This window comes from Octopus sinensis, linkage group LG3, assembly GCF_006345805.1.
Source record: "Octopus sinensis linkage group LG3, ASM634580v1, whole genome shotgun sequence".
In the NCBI taxonomy this organism is placed as follows: domain Eukaryota; kingdom Metazoa; phylum Mollusca; class Cephalopoda; order Octopoda; family Octopodidae; genus Octopus; species Octopus sinensis.
In genome coordinates, this window is record NC_042999.1 from 169,861,130 (window position 1) to 169,882,728 (window position 21,599).

The 21,599-nt window shown below is 38.8% G+C and overlaps 1 long non-coding RNA gene across 1 annotated transcript; it reads right to left on the reverse strand.

The window, feature by feature from the left end:
- Positions 1-231: 231 nt before the first annotated feature.
- Positions 232-21,095, reverse strand: LOC118762673. Its single transcript, XR_004998440.1, has 3 exons — positions 20,473-21,095; positions 5,624-5,628; positions 232-242 (listed from the first exon to the last, which is right to left on the reverse strand). It is a non-coding gene; the product is annotated as an uncharacterized LOC118762673 (long non-coding RNA).
- Positions 21,096-21,599: the final 504 nt, after the last annotated feature.

A 21,599-nucleotide genomic window follows, 5' to 3' on the forward strand; every position in this document is an offset into this window, starting at 1 on the left:
AAGATGAGTCACACACACACATTTGGCAAAATGTTTATACAGAATTGTGTCAACTACAGTTGCTATACACCCACAAATTTTCATTATGTTCAGAATTCCTGTGACATTTTTTGTGTTTCATAAATGTTTGGAATTCTAAATCTCTCCCGTTATCATTCTGTCATCATTATTATCATCTTCATCAAAGTGGCGAGCTGGCAGAATTGTTAGCACGCCGGGCGAAATGTTTAGCGGTATTTCGTCTGCCAACTACATTCTGAGTTCACATTCTGCCGGGGTTGACTTTGCTTTTCATCCTTTCGAGGTCAATTAAGTAAGTACCAGTTATGCACTGGGGTTGATGTAATCGACTTGATCCCTTCCCCCAAATTTGAGGCCTTGTGCTTCCAGTAGAAAGGATCATCATCTTTAATTAATTAAAAAACTACTTTTTCTACTTTTAATATGAAATGTGTGTGTGTGATATGTTGCAGAAATTCAATTTAGAAATAGTTTAGCTGAAGAAGAGAAGCAAGACGAAAATTGGGAGAATAAAGAAAAACAAAATTTGCTTTCACACTTCTGGTAATCGCTGGGTGGAGTTACAGCATTTCAAGTGAGAAAGAAGTGTGAAAACACAAACTAGGTTTCCTGCTTATGTAAACAGAAATAGGAAAATTATTTTTAGTTTCCCTTTGCTTTAACCCTTTCATTACTGTATTTGTTTTGAAATGCTCTGTGTTTCTTTTAATTACTTTAAATGTAACAAAGAATTTAGTAAAATAACTTATCATTCAGCTAGTGTTAGGAACATAAATTGTGACTAGGGTTTGGTGGAAGATTTCAATTCAAAACTTATGAAAACAAGACATTTGTACTCAGAGCCAGAGCCGGTTTCAACCGGGTTGGTAATGAAAGGGTTAAGAGTGTCATTGTTCAGAATAAATCTAAAGTCAATTTTAGTATCAATATGAACAGGTTAACAAAATTAGTTATGATCAGTCAAACTTGTTAAAGTTCATCCCATCTTTCTCCATCTCTCTCCGTTTTATGTTCAAGCTGGCCAGATCTGGTCTCTCACACCAACCCTACAATATCATTCCAAATATTAACAGTTTCCCCATCAAAATGATTAATTCAAAACAATGTGAATAAATAAGCAATACATTTGATGGAATAATATGAATGCCGAAGAGTTAAGCAGCTGAACCAGGTCTGGTGGTCAACTGAACAGGATTATCACCGGATAAACTCCAACCTGATCCTGTAGGCATGAGACAGATTTAATATTTTTTTAGTTACAAATTCTATATTTAGTTATAGTTTTTTATATTGTGCAATTTTCATAACAATGACCCTGTAATGGATTGACGTCTTGTCCAGGGCAGATTCTTTGAAATCTCACTCACTTAGTAACAAATTCTAGTTTAGAGAATTATGTGGCTTTGTTAATAATTCTATATATGTGGCAGCAATATAAATGAATAGTTATATTAGTGTCAGTATATCAAATTTGATCAACATCAAATTATGTTATAGTAAAAATCTCAAATGAAAAGAAATCAATGAGTCAGTGACACATAACATTTTTTTCCTTTTGGCCAGTAAGGGAGACAACTTCAGATGTGTTTTAATTTCATTAAAACTCCTCAGTAAAGCATACACCTGACCACACTTACTAAAACTAACAAAATAACACTGGCACAGGGATATGAATTCAGACAGAAGATATCATCATCATTTTAATGTCCACTTTTTCATGCCTGCATGGAATCTTGCAAGCTTGGAGAAGTGGATAAAATTTATTAAGGCAAATTTTCTAAGGTCAGATGCTCTTCCCATTGCCAATGCTTACACGTTGACATTCATTTACAATGATCATGGAATTGCTGTAAAGGAGACAAATACACACACACATTCATACATACATACATATATATAAAGACAGGGTGGGCCAAAAGACACGCACCAAAACATTTGACATTTTATTTATATTACATTATTGCCTCTGCCTTAGCAAAGACAGAGGTATTGTTTCCAATCATGTTGGCTTGTTTGTCTGTGGACAAGATATCTCAAGAGCCGTTGGATGAATTCAAATGAAACTTTCAGGGACATGGAACAAACTGATTAGATTTTGGGATCAAAGGATTCTGGATTATTTTTCCTGTTTTATACTTAATTTTTGAGAGCAGTTGGGTCCATTTTCAGTATTCTTGTTTGTGAGAGCAGTCGAGTTCATTTCAGATATTCTTATTTTAAAAATCCTCTCTGGCTAATCGTTGAGAGGACGTTGGTGTTGCCTCGGCAGAGGTTTGCGCTGAGTACTCTTATTAAGGGGGCGACATGGCAGGATTGTTGGTATGCCAAACAAAATGCTTAGCAGTATTTTGTCTGCCACTATGTTCTGAGTTCAAATTCTGTCACGGTCAACTTTGCCTTTCATTTTTTCAGAGTCGATGAAATAAGTCCCAGTTAAGTCGTGGGGTTGATGTCATTGACTAGCCCCCCTCCTCCAAAATTTTCAAGGCCTTGTGCCTAAGAGTAGGAATAATTATTATTATTATTCATTTTGTTCATCATGTACAAGTACGCTTGTCTTCATCATTATTTCATTTATTTTACTCAATTTTAGAAAAAAAATATATGCAATATAGGCGTAGGAGTGACTGTGTGGTAAGTAACTTGTTTACCAACCACATGGTTCCGGGTTCAGTCCCACTGCGTGGCACCTTGGGCGAGTTACTTCTATTATAGCCTTGGGCCGACCAAAGCCTTGTGAGTGGATTTGGTAGACGGAAACTGAAAGAAACTCGTCGTATGTATGTATATATATCTGTGTGTGTGTGTGTGTGTGTGTGTGTGTGTGTGTGTGTGTGTGTTTGTGTTCGTCCCCCCCAACATCGCTTGACAACTGATGCTGGTGTGTTTGCGTCCCCGTAACTTAGCGGTTCAACAAAAGTGATCAATAGAATAAGTACTAGGCTTACAAAGAATAAGTCCTGGGGTCGATTTGCTCAACTAAAGGCAGTGCTCCAGCATGGCCACAGTCAAATGGCTGAAACAAGTAAAAGAGTAAAAGAGAGTAAAGAGTAATATATATGAAATGAGCTTTGATATTGGTAAGTAACTTTTGGCACCCTGTAGATGTAATACTTCACATACACAACAGGCTCCTTTCAGTTTCCCAAATTGACTCACAAAGCTTTGATCATCTGAGGGCTATATCTTCTATCTTTTATCTGTTACCTGTTTTAGCCTTTTGGCTCTGACTATACTGGGGTACCACCCTGAAAAATTGTTTTAGTCCAATGAATCAACTGCAGTATTTTTTTTTTAAGCTTGATACTTATTCTATCAGTTTCTATTGCCAAACTGCTAAGTAATGGAAACGTAGACACAACAATACTAGTTGTCAAATGTTGGGAGAAACACAGACACAAAGATACACACAAAAATTAAATACTTGTCCAAGGTGCCATGCAGTGGGACTGAACCCAAAACTATGTGGTTGGGAAGCAAAGTCATAAACCACATAGCCACACTTGTACTTAAGTATTACACACGGCACACAATAAAGAAGAAACAACAACATGTGACCCAGTAATATTTATTCTAGTTTGGATAATATAAGAAAAGCAAGATGACGTAACAGACATAAGGAACTGGTTAAGAGGAATTTAAATATGTGTCATCCATTCAAAGAATTTTAAGGAAAATGGGTTGTGGACGATAAAGACACTATCAACTGAGAAGTAAAATACTCTACATTTATTGCAGCTGTTGAATAAGAAATAGAAAAGCATTTGCTGGTCCCCATTATTACAACACAAACGATTTTTTTTCCACTGTTGACATAGTGTAACAAAAAGTTTTGTTGATGAAGAAAGAGGAGGAGGAGGGAAGAAAGAAGAAGAAGAAGAGGAGGAGGAAGAAGAAGAAACAAACAAAAGAAAACAAGAAAGATAAAGTCGCAGCTTAAAAGAAACTGCAAGTATTTATTTCTAACATAAATACAGGGACAGCTTCAGGTTAAGGAAAAGAGAGATTATACCCAGCAAAACCAGTGGTTCTGATACTAACATCTACCCCTCCACAATAAATAAACCATCATCATCATTTAACATCACTTTTCCATGCCATCCACTTTACAGAGAGTATTGAGTGCTTTCTCCATGGAGCCAGTATGGGTGCTTTTTTCATGGCGCCAGGACAGGTGATTCTTATGTGAAGCCAGAACAGATGATTGTTACATGGTGCCGGCATGGGTGATTCTTAAATGACGCTGACACCGGGGATTCTAATGTGGCACTGGTATAGAGGAGTTCTTACATAGCACCAGCACAGGGAGTTCTTACATGGTGCTGGCAAGGGTACTCTTTTACATCGCACCTGCGCAGGTGCTTCTTACGTGACACCAGTACCCACAGGGTCATCCAGTGGCTTGCAAAACAAAGACATCACATTTGAGAGAGGAAGAGGAACTGAGAGAAGTGGCCATGTGCCAAGAGAGAGGTTGTAGTTACAGAGGAGATAAATAAGATTTAAAAATATAAAAATTTTATGGTCCCCCTCTCCCATTTTATTTATGAGAAGACAAGCAAAATTTGCATTGATGTAATCCTTTCTTCACCATGGTGTTTGACAATATAAAAAGGTGGAAGGCATCTTAATTTTTTATTACACACAGCAATTTGTGTACCTACTTTTCAGTTCCCACATATTCACCACCTTGACACTTCCTCCTACGAGAAATGCTGTATTGATACCAGTTCCTCAACGGTATGTATTTTATTTACTCCTGCATGGATGAAAGGTAAATGCGACTCTGATGGAATTAAAAATTACTACTTGAAGAAGCAAAACTAAATACTGCAAAGCATTTTGTCTAACACTCTACAAATTTTACCAACCTACTGTCCTTTAGGTATTTTGTCCAATACCCGACGAATTTTCTGTAAATATGAAAAAGAAAGGATGGTCATGGCTATAAGAAACATCATCATTGAGCAGAAATAGAAGAAAAGAAACAGACAAACAATAACAGGCACAAAGAATGTATTTATATTAAAAGTTACATATACAAATTACATGAAGTCTTATCTTTACAGCTGTTTCAGATAATTAATGACTTGCAAGAAGACAGTCCAATAATGAGTTGATATTGAAGGAAAAGTATCAACAAATACAGATTTTGATAGTTCCATGCAACAACATCATGATGTGCTCATAACTATATATGCCATATGACAGGTTTCTTTCAGTCTAACCAAATCTACTTACAAGGATTTGATTAACACAAGGATAAACTAGAAGATATTTGCTCAAGGCACCATATACTGGGACTGAACCAGAAACCACATGGTTAGGAAGCAAACTTCATGACCACACAGCCTTAACTTATTTTATAACAAAACCCAAAACACGTATTCACCAAATGTAACAGCTAAATTCCAAACCTTTACAACTAAACATTTCCTCATTTTATTTATCAGTTAAATGAGAAATGTTTTGATAAAGCATGGAATATTTTAGATTTAAAAAAACACACACACACAAAAACTCTTTTTATTTTTAATCTTTTGTCAGCCAAAACAGGAAATGTCTATTTTTATTCAGGATATTATCTCAGCAGTTAAATTACTCAAACTGTCTACTTGTTTAACATACAATGAGTCCTAATCGAGTTGGCTTATGATCACAGGACTCCAAAATTGACCATCCCATCTATTTAGGGTTATGTAGGATATTTTCCAGTGTTTGTTGCTGATTTAAGAATGTGATTAAAGGGAAATTTGGCTGCTCTTTCTAACAGCTCAAACAACCATTCAGTGACTTTCTGGTTGTCATTTTGACACAGGTGAGCATTGACTGAGTGAATCTATAATCAAAAGCATTCCAGCCATGACTATTCCATCTTCCTACAATGTTTTCTAATGTGTTTGTTCCTTATTTAAGACAGTAAGGTGCAATTTGAGGTCAGTTTGCTGCTATCTCTAGTAAGTCAAATGGCTACATACTAGCTCCCTGGTTTACTTGTTTAGTGAGTTGTTGCTATATCCCAAGTGACTCTTAATCAATGCAACCTTTCAACCGAAGGCAAACCAAAGCCATATAAGACAACTCACACACATTTTCATATATATATATATGTGTGTGTGTGTATATATATATATACATAGAGAGAGGTAATGTTTATTGCCACCTAAATGTGGGTCTTCTATTAGAACAGACAATACTTCTATTTTAACGAACTAGTTTACTATATGTGTGTGTGTGTGTGTGTGTAAATATAAGCTATACAGCTCACCATTTCACACACACACATACTGTGTTTCCATATATATATATATATATATATATATATATATATATAGCGAGAGAGAGAGAGAGAGAGAATTATGCAGATAAACAAATTAGGTATATTAAATATAAGAGTTTGAGTATGAAATACCAGTATCCAAGTTTGAATCATTTGAGCACAACTGTTTCCTATGCCAGTGCTCTGCAACTGGTATGCCGCAGCACACTGATGTGCCACAAGACGATGCTAGGTGTGCCACAGTGTAACCTAAATATAATTTTTCCCCCCCCTATACTTATAGTTGTATTTGTAATTCAGGTGTGCTGCCGAATTTTGAAAAGAATAGAAGTTGTTGTTATTATGTGAAATTGTCGTAAGTTTAAAACACTGTATCTGGGGAGAGTCATTCTCTTTTTGTGCCTTATAATTTAACTCACTCACCGGTAAAATTTCCACTTATTTCTTATTTTCCTAAAATTTTCGTTGCATCTTGCAACCTTTTCAAGTCTTGACATTTTCAAGAGTCAAGACTATTGAAAAAGTTGCAAGACACAACAAAAATTTTTGGAAAATAAGAAATATGTGGAAATTTTACCGGTGAGTGTGTTAAATTATAAGGCACAAAAAGAAAATGACTCTCCCCAGACACAACAGAAAATGCTCCAACACACAAACTCATATAAAAAATCTTGCAAACCAAATCCAAAAATGAAATTTAAAACATTGCTTTTTCAGAAAACGAAAAAATAGTTTCCCCATTCCATTTCTTTTTACATTAAGCAACAGTTTCAGCTGAACAATAATATTTTGTTGGGTGCATAAAATCCTAACTCCATGCATATATGATATTTTCCATCAGAAATATTTTTGCGAAACTATCGTATGTGGGACTTACTACACTTTTGAAAAATGTTATACTGTTGTACAATTTTCATATCCTGGCATCTGAAGTAGCTGGAGATACAACAGTTTGACCAAAAGAACTGGCCTTGCAGGCAAAATTAAATATTGAAAGAAAACGCATTTAGTCAAATTTGCACATAAGACAGTTTAGGATAATAGCAGTATATCGCAAGTGAAAAAAGGTAGCAGAGCACTGTTCTATAATAAGAATCTCTGGATCTCATCTGTTGACTATATATATTTATTAAACAACATACTGTTACAGATATAACCTATGTTTTCATTTTCATATATATATATGAAACCTGGGAGCTCCTCTATGCTGATGACCTTGCTCTAATTGCTGAGTCACTATGAGAACTGGAGGAGAAGTTTCAGGTGTGGAAGCAAGGATTAGAATCGAAGGGCCTTAGAATCAACCTAGCCAAAACCAAAGTCCTAATAAGTAGGAAGGTAGACAAATCACAAACGCCTTCATGTGGCAAGAATGGATGAAGATAGTTGTGTGAAAAAGTGCCACACACTAGCGGTTGAGGGAACCTGTGGAAGAGGTAGACCCAGGAAAACCTGGGACGAGGTGGTGAAGCACGACCTTCGAACTTTAGGTCTCACCAAGGAAATGACTAGAGACCGAGACCTATGGAAGTATGCTGTGCTTGAGAAGACCCGGCAGGACAAATGAGACCATAACCCATGGCCTCTACCTGGGATGTAGCCAGTCGACTTATGCATACCTTTCCTTCTTGGGACACAAAACTCCACTTGTGAAGACCTGTTGAGGCAAGTGGAAATCAGAACCAAAATCGAAGTCGATCAACATCAATGGAAATTGCATCTGTGATACCAGTGCCGGTGGCACGTAAGCGAACAATCCGATCGTGACCGTTGCCAGCCTCGCCTGGCCCCCGTGCCGGTGGCACGTAAAAAGCACCATCCGACAGTGGCCGTTTGCCAGCCCCGTCTGGCACATAAAAAGCACCCACTACACTCACGGAGTGGTTGGCGTTAGGAAGGGCATCCAGCCGTAGAAACATCACCTGATCAGACTGGGCCTGATGCAGCCTTCTGGCTTCCCAGACCCCAGTTGAACCGTCAAACCCATGCTAGCATGGAAGGCGGACGCTCAATGATGATGATGATGATGATAGATGTTATCAAACAACTCACTCTTACAAATATATACATAACTACTCGATCTCCATCTTGCTGACAAAACACGGATTTCAGAAAAATGAACAGCTAAACAATTCTAACGTTTCAACCTGTTCATTCATATTTTTAAGCGTTGATTCGTAACCCTAACCCCTTCCCTCTCGTTTCTCTATTATCTATTTCTCTATCTTGTAAACATGGCACTGATAGCTTCCTGTCTGTCCTAAGATCATGCATTTTTCAATTCCTCCTTTATTTTCAGGGTTATCCCGTTGTTATTCCATTCCCCCGAATTCCTTACAAAATATTCTTTCTCCCTCGTGTCATATTTATTACTTACTTCTAAGGCTCTGACCCCCCCCTCCTCTGACTCGCTGTCTCTCTCTTTCGACTTAGCACTGCGGTTTTCATTTATTTAAATTATGTTTTCCTCAAATCCCAGTTTTTAGCTGTTTCAGTAATTTTTGTTGCAGAGAAGTCCCTACGAATTATCTTCAACCTCGTTGCTCCTTCGTGGTGTGCCCGCCCTCTTATCCCCTCCACCAATACCGGAAGTTTCTACCTGTCTTACTTCACTATCCCCCACCCGTACCCCTATGTAGGGTTTATTTGATCATATAGCACAAAAACTGTGAAATGTATGCAGGTTGTAGTCTAGTGTTTCCGTATGAAATCTGCCAAATGCAAGCTTTCTTTTCAGGTACATGACACGGCTGTCCCTCATCCCAGGGTCTCAGAGGCCCACACCTCCCACACCCTCAGAGTTGGCACATTGAAAGGTAGGTCTGGAGAGATTGTTGAGCTGCTTGAACGAAGACGTGTGGATTTATGCTAAATCCAGGAAGTAAGGTGGAGAAGAGGTTCCGCTAGGCTCCTCACAGGCAAGGAACACAGGTACAAGATTTTCTGGGCAGAGAACACTGACGGGGTTGGGGGCGTGGGTATACTTCTTGCGGAGAAATGGGTAGATAAGGTAATCGAGGTAGTCAGAGTAAGTGACAGAGTACTTAAAATTAGATTAGTGCTTCACCATAGGTCAGCTACCATCATCTCGGCACATGCCCCTCAACCAGGGTTACCGGAAGGACAGAAAGACCAATTCTATTGCGGACTACCTCGTTGACAAATGACATTGACCTTCTCTTTGTGGCAGGTGATTTCAATGGACATGTTGGACGGCATGTCGGGGGCTTCCATGGCATTCATGGAGGCTACGGTTTTGGCTCTCGAAATGAGGAGGGAACCAGGCTGCTGGAGTTCTGCGATGCAAATGACCTTATGGTTTGCAATACCAACTTCAGGAAACCCACCTCTCACCTAGTCACCTACCATTCTGGCAGACACACTAGCCAGATTGACTACATCCTCGCCAGAAAGAGGAAAAAAGGGCTGCTTATAAATGCCAAAACCTTTCCAGGCGAAGAATGTACTCCTCAACATAGATTAGTAGTTAGCGACTTCAGGATCAGAGCTAAATGGTTGCCCGGAAGAAGACCAGCTTGGAGGAGAAGGGTCTGGAAGCTTAAAGACTCTGCAAATGGACAGAGATTTAGAGACATACTACTCAAAGCCTTTGACGAAATAGAAGGGGATATAGCTTCACTAAATGTGGAAGACAACTGGAGATTTCTACGGGACAATCTGCTGACAGCCACTAACCAGATCTGTGGATGGTGCAAAGTCCCATCTCGACCCAGAGTAACGTGGTGGTGGAACAATGTGGTTGACAGGGCTATTAGACAAAAGAAACAGGCTTGGAGGGACTGGAAGAACAGTGGTAGCAGGGAATTGCATCAGACAGCCAGAAGGGAAGCTAGGAGACAGGTTTATTTAGCCAGAGGGGAAGCAGATAAGAAAAAATTTGCCAATGTTCTGCGCCATGAGGATGAAAGACTTGAGGTATTTCGTGTTGCGAGACAGTGTGTGAGAGAGAATCGTGATGTGGGAGGAGAGAAATGTGTCCGCATGGATGATGGTTCACTTGCACTAAATGAGGATGCAAAGAGAGAGGTTTGGAGATGCCATTATGAAAGGTTGCTGAATAAAGAAAATGAATGGGATAAAGAGAGTCTGCTGAATGTCAACCCAACAGAGGGACCAGCCATCCGAGTTGACAATTCTTTGGTAGTTAAGGCAATTAGAAGCATGAAGACAGGGAAAGCCCATCAGGAATTACTGCAGAGATGCTCAAAATATCTGGCAGTGTCGGCTATAACCTAGTCACTCGTATAGCTCACCAGGTGATACACGAAGGAGTCATACCCAATGACTGGCGTAGCAGCATACTAGTCAACTGCTACAAAGGTAAAGGAGACACCCTAGATACAAATAATTAGAGGTATCAAGCTGTTGAATCAGGTAATGAAGGTTACAGAGAGGGTCATAGCCCAACTGATTAGGGAAAGAGTCAACCTGGACGAGATGCAGTTTGGTTTCATGCCAGGGAAAAGCACCACTGATGCCATATTTCTGGTGAGACAGCTGCAGGAGAAATACCTAGCCAAAGATAAGCCCTGTACCTGGCTTTCGTTGACAAGGAAAAAGCCTTTGACAGGGTCCCCCGATCCCTTATCTGGTGGTCAATGAGGAAACTAGGGATAGATGAATGGCTGGTGAGGGCTGTGCAAGCCATGTACAGGGATGCCGTAAGTAAGGTTAGGGTTGGCAACATGTACACAGAAGAATTCAAAGTAGAGGTTGGGGTCCACCAGGGGTCAGTACTCAGCCCCCTCCTATTTATCATAGTCCTCCAGGCAATTACGGAGGAATTCATGACAGGTTGCTCCTGGGAGCTCCTCTATGCTGACGACCTTGCTCTAATTGCTGAGTCACTATCAGAACTGGAGGAGAAGTTCCAGGTGTGGAAGGAGGGTTTAGAATGAAGCCAGTATGCTCCGGTGGATGTGTAATGTCAGTGTGCTAAAGCCAAAGTACTAATAAGTAGGAAGGTAGACAATCCACAAATGTCTTCAGGAAGATGGCCATGCTCGATCTGTAGAAAAGGTGTAGGTAGAAACTCTATAAGATGTACCCAGTGTAAGCTATGGACACATAAGAGGTGCAGCAATGTCAAAGGAAGGCTAACTGGGAAGATAGTTTTTGTATGTGACAGATGCTCGGGAGCAATAAACTCTGAAAATCTGCAGAAAACAACTTCCGTCACTTTCCAGGGGAAAAAACTAGAAGTAGTTGATAGCTTCCGTTATCTAGGTGACCAAGTCAGTAGTGGGGGTGGGTGCGTTGAAAGTGTAACTGCTAGAGTAAGAATAGCCAGGGCAAAGTTCAGGGAGCTCTTACCTCTGCTGGTGACTAAAGGCCTCTCGCTCAGAGTAAAAGGCAGACTGTATGATGCATGTGTACGAACAGCCATGCTACATGGCAGTGAAACATGGGCCGTGACTGCTGAGGACATGCGTAAGCTCGCGAGGAATGAAGCCAGTATGCTCCGATGGATGTGTAATGTCAGTGTGTATACTCAACAGAGCGTTAGTACCCTGAGAGAAATGTTGGACCTAAGAAGCATCAGTTGTGGTGTGCAAGAGAGACGATTGCGCTGGTATGGTCATGTGGCGAGAATGGATGAAGATAGGTGTGTGAAAAAGTGCCAATCCCTAGCAGTTGAGGGAACCCGTGGAAGAGGTAGACCCAGGAAAACCTGGGACGAGGTGATGAAGCACGACCTTCGAACTTTAGGCCTCACTGAGGAAATGACCAGCAACCGAGACCTTTGGAAATATGCTGTGCGTGAGAAGACCAGGCAGGACAAGTGAGTCCAGCCCACTTATGCATGCTTTTCCTCCCTGTTGAGGCAAGCGAAGTCGATATCGAACCTCATCCGACGACAGGCACCCATGCCAACCTTTGCTTGCGAAGACCTGTTGGGGCAAGTGAAATGGAAATCGAAATTGAACCAATCCTATGACTGGCACCCGGCAGATGCCAGGACCCCTGGACTGGTGGTACGTAAAAAGCGCTATCCGGATTGTGGCCGATGCCAGTGCCGCCTCGACTGGCTTCCGTGCCGGTGGCATGTAAAATGCACCAATCCGACCGTGGCCATTGCCAGCCTCGCCTGGCACCTGTGCAGGTGGCACGTAAAAAGCACCCACTACACTCACGGAGTGGTTGGCATTAGGAAGGGCATCCAGCTGTAGAAACATTGCCAAATCAGACTGGAGCCTGGTGCAGCCTTCTGGCTTCCCAGATCCCCGGTCGAACCGTCCAGCCCATGCTAGCATGGAGAACGGACGTTAAACGATGATGATGATGATATATGTTATCAAACAACTCACTCTTATAAATATATACATACATAACTATACCTACCACTAATAATGTATAGAATTGTTATTTCTGTAATTTGATTATTTGTTTATCGTTTTAAATAGTGATGGGGTGCTGAAGCAGTTATATGGGATATACCATGGCTGACATTTTCTCTTATCAGTACTGCTTAACCCTTTTGTTACTGTATTTATTTTGAGATGCTCTCTGTTTCTTTCTATTACTTTAAATAACGAAGAATTTAGTAAAATAACTTAGCATTCAGCTAGCGTTAGGAACATAAACTGTGACTAAGGTTTGGTGGAAGATTTTAATTCCAAACTTATGAAAACAAGACATTTGTACTCAGAGCCGGGGTTTCAGTCGGGTTGGTAACAAAAGGGTTAAGTAACATTCATTATTTCTCTTTTTTTGCTCCATAATAAAGAACATCAACTGAATGGCTCTATATCTTCTAAATCCTGTATTGTTTCATCTATGATGATGCCCAGGCTGTCCTTCGATGCAATCAGTAGCCCGTCTCTAGAGATATGATAGTCTGCTAAAAATAGCAGCCAAATCTTCCTCAAATAATGCTTTGTCATCTTAGAATAACATGGCATTGAGTTTATTTCTACCCAGGAAAAAGCTGGAATGGTCACAGATGAAATAAATAGAATGTTAGCATTTTTAGTTGCATGGCACCTTGGACAAATGTTTTTACTTTAGCCTCAGGCCAACCAAATCCTTGCCTTTCGTGTGTGTGTCTTTGTATGTGTGTTTGTCCCCTCCACCAGTGTTGGTTTGTTTACATCTTCACAACTTAGTGGTTCACCAAAAGAAACCAATAGAATAAGTACCAGGATTAAAAAAATAAGTACTGGGGTCGATTCATTCGACTAAAAATTCTTCAAGGTAGTGCCCCAGCGTGGCCACACTCTAATGAATGGTAACAACTAAAAAGATAAAAGATACAAGAAAATATCTATGTGTACAAAACATTAAAAAGATGAGCAGTAAGAGGGAATCACATAACATCTTTCTAATTCAGCTTACCATATAAGCCAGTGGTTCTCAACTAGGGTCTATATGGCCCCTGAGGGTAGGGCTGTGGAGTCGAAGCAAAAAACTTTGACTCCGACTCCTCTACTATTGGCACCTCCGACCCCGACTCCTCTTTATATAATCAAGTGATTGTGGTCTACATATCTCATAAAGCATATGCATACGCTTGTACTTTGAGCAGGCCTCTATGTTATAACTGGTTTAGATTAAAGAATAAAGATATTGTGAGTCAGAGTCAGTAAAACTATACAGACTCCGACTCCAGAGCCCTGCTTGAGGGTCCATATAAGATTTTAGAGTATCCACACAACAAATTAGTAAATTGAAGATCCACAGTAGTATTTTAAGGGCCCCTTTAAAAATTTTGCTTAAGATGTAAGAATTGGTAGTATTACAAGAAACAGCCAGGTTTCTTAAACATTTTACCTGCACAAGTTAATGTATACTCTTTTACTTGTTTCAATCATTTGACTGCGGCCATGCTGGAGCACTGCCTTTAATCAAGGAAATCGAGCCCAGGACTTATTTTTTGTAAGCCTAGTACTTATTCTATCATTCACTTTTGCCGAACCACTAAGTTATGGGGACGTAAACACACCAGCATCGGTTATCAAGCAATGTTGGAGAGGGGGGACAAACACATATATACGACGGGCTTCTTTCAGTTTCCGTCTACCAAATCCACTCACAAGGCTTCGGTCAGCCCGAGGCTATAGTAGAAGACACTTGCCCAAGGTGCCACGCAGTGGGAGTAAACCCGGAACCATGTGGTTCACAAGCAAGCTACTTAGCACACAGCCACTCCAGGAATTTTGAAAGAAGTTTCTATAAAACTGATTTTTAACAGCGAATGGATATGTAGGGTCCATCAGAATAAAATAGTAATCAAAGGGGTCCATAGAGAAAAAATAGGTTGAGAACCCCTAATATAAGCCCTTCTTTAGTCATGACTGAGTAAATTTTTAGTCATAAACTTACTCAATCAGACCTAACTGAGGAGGTGGAGAGGAGTTAAGACAACAATGTTAAACAGCAACAATGGTAACTGTAATACTATAAAAGAAATATTTGGTAGAAATCACATGTTTTCTTGAAAGCCAATATGCCAGAATGGCATTGTTAAAACAGCTTTACAAAATTAGACAAGGTAACATATATATGATTCTCAAAATTGTTTGTTAGTTACCAACCTGGCTTGTATTCTTCCTACCCTAGTTGTAGTATCAGCAGTGGCTGCTGTGCCATTCCTAACCTGCTCTGAACAGCCACCCAGCTGTTGGTTCATCACAGGAGAATTGCAATCATTTTTACTAGGAGAAACTCAACTTAGCTGGAGGACAACTCTTAAAGTACTTATTTTTTGTTGTTATTTAGCATCCAGGTTAGCCATGATAGAACAGTCCTATGATCAAAGGTCTTCCAGATATGACCATCCCCCTTTATACGTAAAGAACCCAGGACCATGTGAATCAATGTGTTCTTTAAGATGGTAGTGATTCAAGAGAATCTGACTGCTATTTCTAGCCTGCCAAGCAACCACATAGAGGTTCCTTCTTTGGTTTATAAAACACTACCTTGGTAAGTTAATGAAGTCTATGATGCCTCATTGAGGAGGTTCAATAAGACTGAAACATAGACCAATGACTAATATTGTTATTTTTTCTTTACAACATAATTATTTCTAATTAGATTTTTTAAATGCATTCTACATTAAATATATTCATACAAAGGTTTTATTTTTCATGTATACAGCATCTCAGCTATGTATTTTTTTAAATATGCCAATTTCTCACACTTATTTATATGCAATATTGTATGTCTATTTAGTGACTCTCATTACTACTTTGGTTAGTTCAATAAAAAAAAAAGATTTGCTGAGGAGATCTAAATAAAACCGAAATATGTCTGGAGTTGTCTCCTACTTGTTTCAATTGCTGGAATGTGCCATGATGCAGCACCACCTTAGAGGGTTCAGTCAAACAAACCAGCTACAGAATATACCTTTTTTTAAAGTCTAGTACATATTCTATCAGTCTCTTTTGCCAAACCACTACATTATGGGAATGTTAAAAAAACTACACCGGTTGTCAAGTAGTTGGAGGGAGGGACAAACACAAAGATACATGTGTGTATCTGGTGTGTGTGTGTGTGTGTGTGTGTGTGTGTGTGTGTGTGCATGACAGGCTTCCACACAGCTTCTCTCTACCAAATTCACTCACATTTACCAACCCAGGGATATAGTAGAAGACACTTGCCCAAAGTGCAGTAGAGTGGGACTGAACCCAAGACCACATTGTTGCAGAACAAGCTTCTTAACCACACAGCTACGCCTGCTCTATGCGTGATGACATCATTAAAACAATAATTGTCATAGAGCTCAAGCAACTATCCCAGTCTTCTTACTTCAGTTAGTAGCATAAAAAGACTTGCTGAGGAGATCTAAATAAAAGCGAAACATGTCTGATATTGTCTCCTATACATAACGAAATCATTAAATTAATAACAGTCATTGAGCTTATGTCTTCTCTTCATCATTGCAATAATTATTTCTAATTATATTGTTGATGTTTGTTACACTAAATTAAACAGAAATTTCAAAATGTAATGAAAGTATCTCCAACAGAGCTTCCATCAAATACCATGAACAGAGGATCTTTGTGCCCTACATATAGTATCATAGAAATTTTGATCCCTTACTGACTGGGTCAAAGGATTAACAGAATGTGCATCTGAAAGAAAATGTTGAAGAAGAGAAGGGAAAACAGAGAAAAGAGCTGCATTTTGCTTCATCATTATTTTTTCAGTGAATTGGCAGAATTGTTAAGGCTTTGGACAAATGTCTTCAGTATTTTGGCGAGTTCTTTACTTTCTCAGTTTAAATTCCACCAAGGTTCAACTTTGCCTTTCATCCCTCTGCGGGCCAATAAAATAAAGCAGTGAAGTCAATGGCACTGGCAAACAAACCAAAAATACCAACCAAACCATTCTCAAACTATACTTCTACCATTTTAAAAAGGAAGACACACTGGATAATGTAATCCAGATTCTGGATTACTTTGGACAAAAAAAAACAAGATTCAATCAGAGTTGATCTGGGATTAAACATCAAATAAGAATTACCAGCATATGAATTAATATCTATTTTATCAACTCCCAATGGAACAAAAGCCAAACATTACCTCCTCTGTATCTCAATTACGCACTAAATCCTAAAGTAATGAACATAAACGTGAAGTTGTGAAGCTTATTCATGTCTTCTCCAAAGAACAATAAAATTAGGGATGAAGCTGCATCAAACTAAAAGAAGCAAGACTTCCGCCCCCACCGCCTCACTCTTTAATTTTTTTTATTTTTTTTTACGACACAAACCACCCCACTTTTCGGCTACGGGGAATACGAATCTGCAAAAAAATTGGCAAAAATCGGCATTTTAAAATTACCACTCCACCCCCATTTCCTTCATTTTTATTTTTATTTTTACTTTTTTCAGAAAAATTTTTTTCTTTTTCAAAATATGCAGAAAAATACGGAGATTATGATTCTGAAAAAAATTTCCAAAAATTTTTGTAAAGTTTTTTTAAGAATTTTTTTTCTTCTAAATATGCAGAAAAAACGGACATTATGATTCGGACAAAAATTTAAAATAATTTCTATACTTATAGATAGTGTTAGGGTTAGGGTTGGGGAAAAAGTCAAAATTGAAGAATGGGGAGGGGATAATTTAACGATATCGATTTTTGGCAATTTTCCGGAACCTCTTTTTTAAATAAACAAATTTGGGAGAAAGTAGGGGGGGGGGTCTTTCCACAAAAGAAATCAAATTTCTAATTTCAAGATACAAAGATTTCTTAGAAGAAAGGACCTGCATCGTGTCTTTCATAATAGCATTTCCCATAGTCAACCAAATGTATAAAACTCGGGACCAAAACTGTATATTGACCATAGAGTTCAAGTTGTTGTTTATCACCAGGTCAGCCCTGACTGAGCAGACGTTCCAGCAATGACCATCCCGTCTATTCCTTTAATATACCGTATTACAAGACTACGTCATGCATCCTTTTTTAGGATGGTAAGGTGTTATTTTGCCTATTTCTAGTAGACTGAGAATAATGTGAAATTTAGTTGCTTTTGTTGTTTATCAATTCATGATCAACGACGTTCGAGCCGTGACTATCCCACCTTTTCATACAATGTACCTAGGATATTATTCAATGCAATGGTTTAATACGGTATGGTTGGTGTGACTGCTATTTCTAGTAGATCAAGCAACTACTTAAAAGCTCGTTTGGGATCTTTAATTCGTTTTATTTCCAGATCAATTTTTGATCAAAGGAGTTCCAACCGTGACCATACCATTTTTCATATAACACATCAAAGATTATTTTATCCAACATGTCTTTCTTACGACGGTAGTATGTAATTTGAGGGATATAAGTTACTATTTTTAGCAAGTCGATTGACCATGTACATGCTGTCCTGATTGTGGAAACTAATGATCAAGAGAATTCTAGCACTGAGATTATAAATGGGCGCTTTGGCAGCTATTTCTAGCAGGTTGAGCATGCCTGTAAGCTGAGGCTCATGTCATTGGTTTTATGGAGATGAGTTTCATTAACATGACAGAATAATAATAATAATAATAATAATAATAATAATAATAACAATAATAATAATAATCACTTGCCCCTATGTGGTCACTTCCTATGCTAGAAATCGCAGTCAGATTCCCCTTCAAATTTCACTCTATCGAAGAAAAAAATTCCAGGCTTATGCTGTGTGGTAAGAAGCTTGCTTCCCAATCACATGGAACTGGGTTCATTCCCACAGCACGGCACCCTGTGCAAATGTCTTCTACTATAGCCTCGAGCCGGCCAAAGCCTTGTGAGTGCATTTGGTAGACGGAAACTGAAAGAAGCCCGCTTTATATGTAGTCTACACATACACATATCCACCGCTTGACAAGTGTTACACGTCAAGTTCACCGTGAGGAGAGTTTACCGAGAAAATATATCCATAGTTATTTCACCATTAAAATAGTTAAAAACTATTTTATTGAAAAAAACAACAAAAAAAAACAGTGAATTGATGACGATGAACTTACCGGACACGCTTGACAGGTGGTGTTGGTTTGTTAGCGTCCCCGTAACTTAGTGGTTCGACAAAAAAAGACTGATAGAATAAGTATAAAAAGAATTAGTTCTGGGGTCGATTCGTTCGACTAAAACCCTTCAAAGTGATGCCCCAGCATGGCCGCAGTTCAATGACTGAAACAAGTATAAGATCAAACATAGGTTAATGGAGTGCTAGATACACTTAAGACGAGGTGATCACGATTGGAAGGTCTTTAGTTATAAGTCTGACTTAAAATTAAACAACACCAGCAAAAGAGATCATTATAAAATACAAAACCCTCTTTGATTATACGTGAAAGATTAATGTAGGCACACACATACACACACACATAGATACACACACACATACATGCAGACATACATATACACATACACCGAGTAAAAAATTTCAGTTATCTCTCTCTTTCACACATTACTCTCTCTGTCTCTTCACACACACTAACAGAAGCACTTCACTTACACAACATACTGTCTGTCTCCCACACCCCCATCAAACACACACACGGGGACTTCAAAAAGAAATTCCCTCGTCATAAAATCGCTTCCTCTTAGTCTCTTTCGCTCTCATTACTTCAAATATTCCCGCAAAGCCATATGTAAAAAAATAAAAGTTTTTTACGGAAATCGACGGAAACGTGTGCTACGACAACCGAAACTTCGCCCAAGATGGACTTGTCCAACAAGTGTGCAGACTTGTTAGGCAAGATGGACTTGTCCAACAAGTGTGCAGACTTGCTTTTGATCAAGCTGGTCATCATTCCATTAATCAACCGATGTTACTAGGAGAGACAACTGATCGTTGACATGGTGATATGGATATTGTCATATTGTATGAACACAAACAGAGAATAAAAAAGGAAGTTATAAATATTTTCTAGGGAGAGAAATACAAAAGACATATAACGTGAATTACAAGTTTCTTGTAAATATGAAATTAAGTAGGAAATTTGAAAAGAAAAAAATAAATAACACGAAGGGTGGGAGAACTTAAACGTACATTCACACACACACACAAATACTTACATCTATCTTTCCATCCATACATGCATATACACACACAATAATCAGCAAATAAATTTCAGTTTTCATGTGCATACACACACACATAAATACAGTAAATTATATTTCAACATACATGCACACACACACACAGATTTTGATACACGTACCCATATTTGTACACTGACACAGACACACCAGTAAATTAACATACTTTAATACACACAATAAACTATAATACATTTAAATAAATATACATTGACATACACATAGAAACACACTAACAAATTAGATTTTAAAACACGTGTATATTATGCTCAACACTGATACACAAATGCATAATTATAGACACAAGGTGCGATGACACAGATACAAGCAGAATCCCATATAGAAAGAAGATGCAACTCACAAAGACAATTCTGGGGGCAAAAAAGGGATTCAACTTGGAGTGTCACCCGTCATTTATCCCATGTGTGTTAACGATCGTTTACTTAGTTATTGAGTTAACTCGAATTTCACAGATTCACAAAAAAAGCTTGTTACCAAAAGAAAAAGTCTTTAATGACTAGTATAAGACATTTAAATGTGAAAAAGTTCTTAATAAAAAGACTAAGAAATATTAATAGTGAAATAGGTCTTAACTATTAGTGTGAAAATTAGATGAAAAGCATTTACCTTGAAGAGCAGAGGTTTCAGTAAATTGTCAACTTGCTTTTCTCTCTGTAAGCAACAACCAATGTAAACAAGAGCCAACTGCTTCCCAATCGCTCAGTTTTTCTCCTTTTTACGATATCTAGTAGCAATTTCCTCCTTGGGTTTGTTCAGCTTCTTATCTTTTCTCAAGCTAAACCAGTCACCTTATTTCCCGCCTTGTAACTGGACTCAGTAAAGTAAAAAGCAGAACCGAAAGGCAGCATACATTCTTGCCAGCTATGCCCTACACTTATAAATATATATCTACACTGCTGAAATATTACCCTCGCATGCTGTCAAGAGTCGAGGCTGCTTCCAGTGAAGATTAAAAGAAAAAGATCTCTCGATATTAATGTCGTTTTGACAGAGAAAGTTGTCTGTGTGAATGGCTGGCCAAACAAGCTACCGTTCGACGAAAGTTTCAAAGAGAAACTTCCTGAACTTTCATTAATCCAAGCATGCCGAGTTCGGATAAAGGGTTGCCTTTAAACGTAATTGTCCACGTTGTTTATGTTTACAACATCAAGCCTTCTCTTGATATTAGTCGTCTCTTTCTAGCCTTCCTTCTCTTTCTTCCTCCCTCTAAGTCTCTCCTTCTTTCTCTCTCCTCCCCCACTCTTTTTCTTTCTCTCTCCTCCCCCACTCTTTTTCTTTCTCTCTCCTCCCCCACTCTTTTTCTTTCTCTCTCCTCCCCCACTCTTTTTCTTTCTCTCTCCTCCCCACTTTTTCTTTCTCACTCTCCTCCCCCACTCTTTTTCTTTCTCTCTCTCTCGCTCCCTCTTTTTTACTCTCTATTGTTCCCTCTCTTCCTCAGTCTAATTCTGTATCTCTTTCTTTCACTCTCCCCCACTCTCCTCATTCTCTCTCCGGGTGTATACATGTGTGTATGTGGGTGCGCACACCGCTGTACGACTGTGCATGCATTATATACGACTGATACTCGCAGTTCGTAGCAATATATCAACTGAAACATGGATGAAAACCCACAAACCTATAAAACTGAATGTTATAAAGTAAAAAAAACAAACACTTCAAATTTAGATCCATTTTTTCCCTCTCTCCCCCTCTGCCATAAAATGCTCATATTGTGTTACGTGAAGTGGTAACAT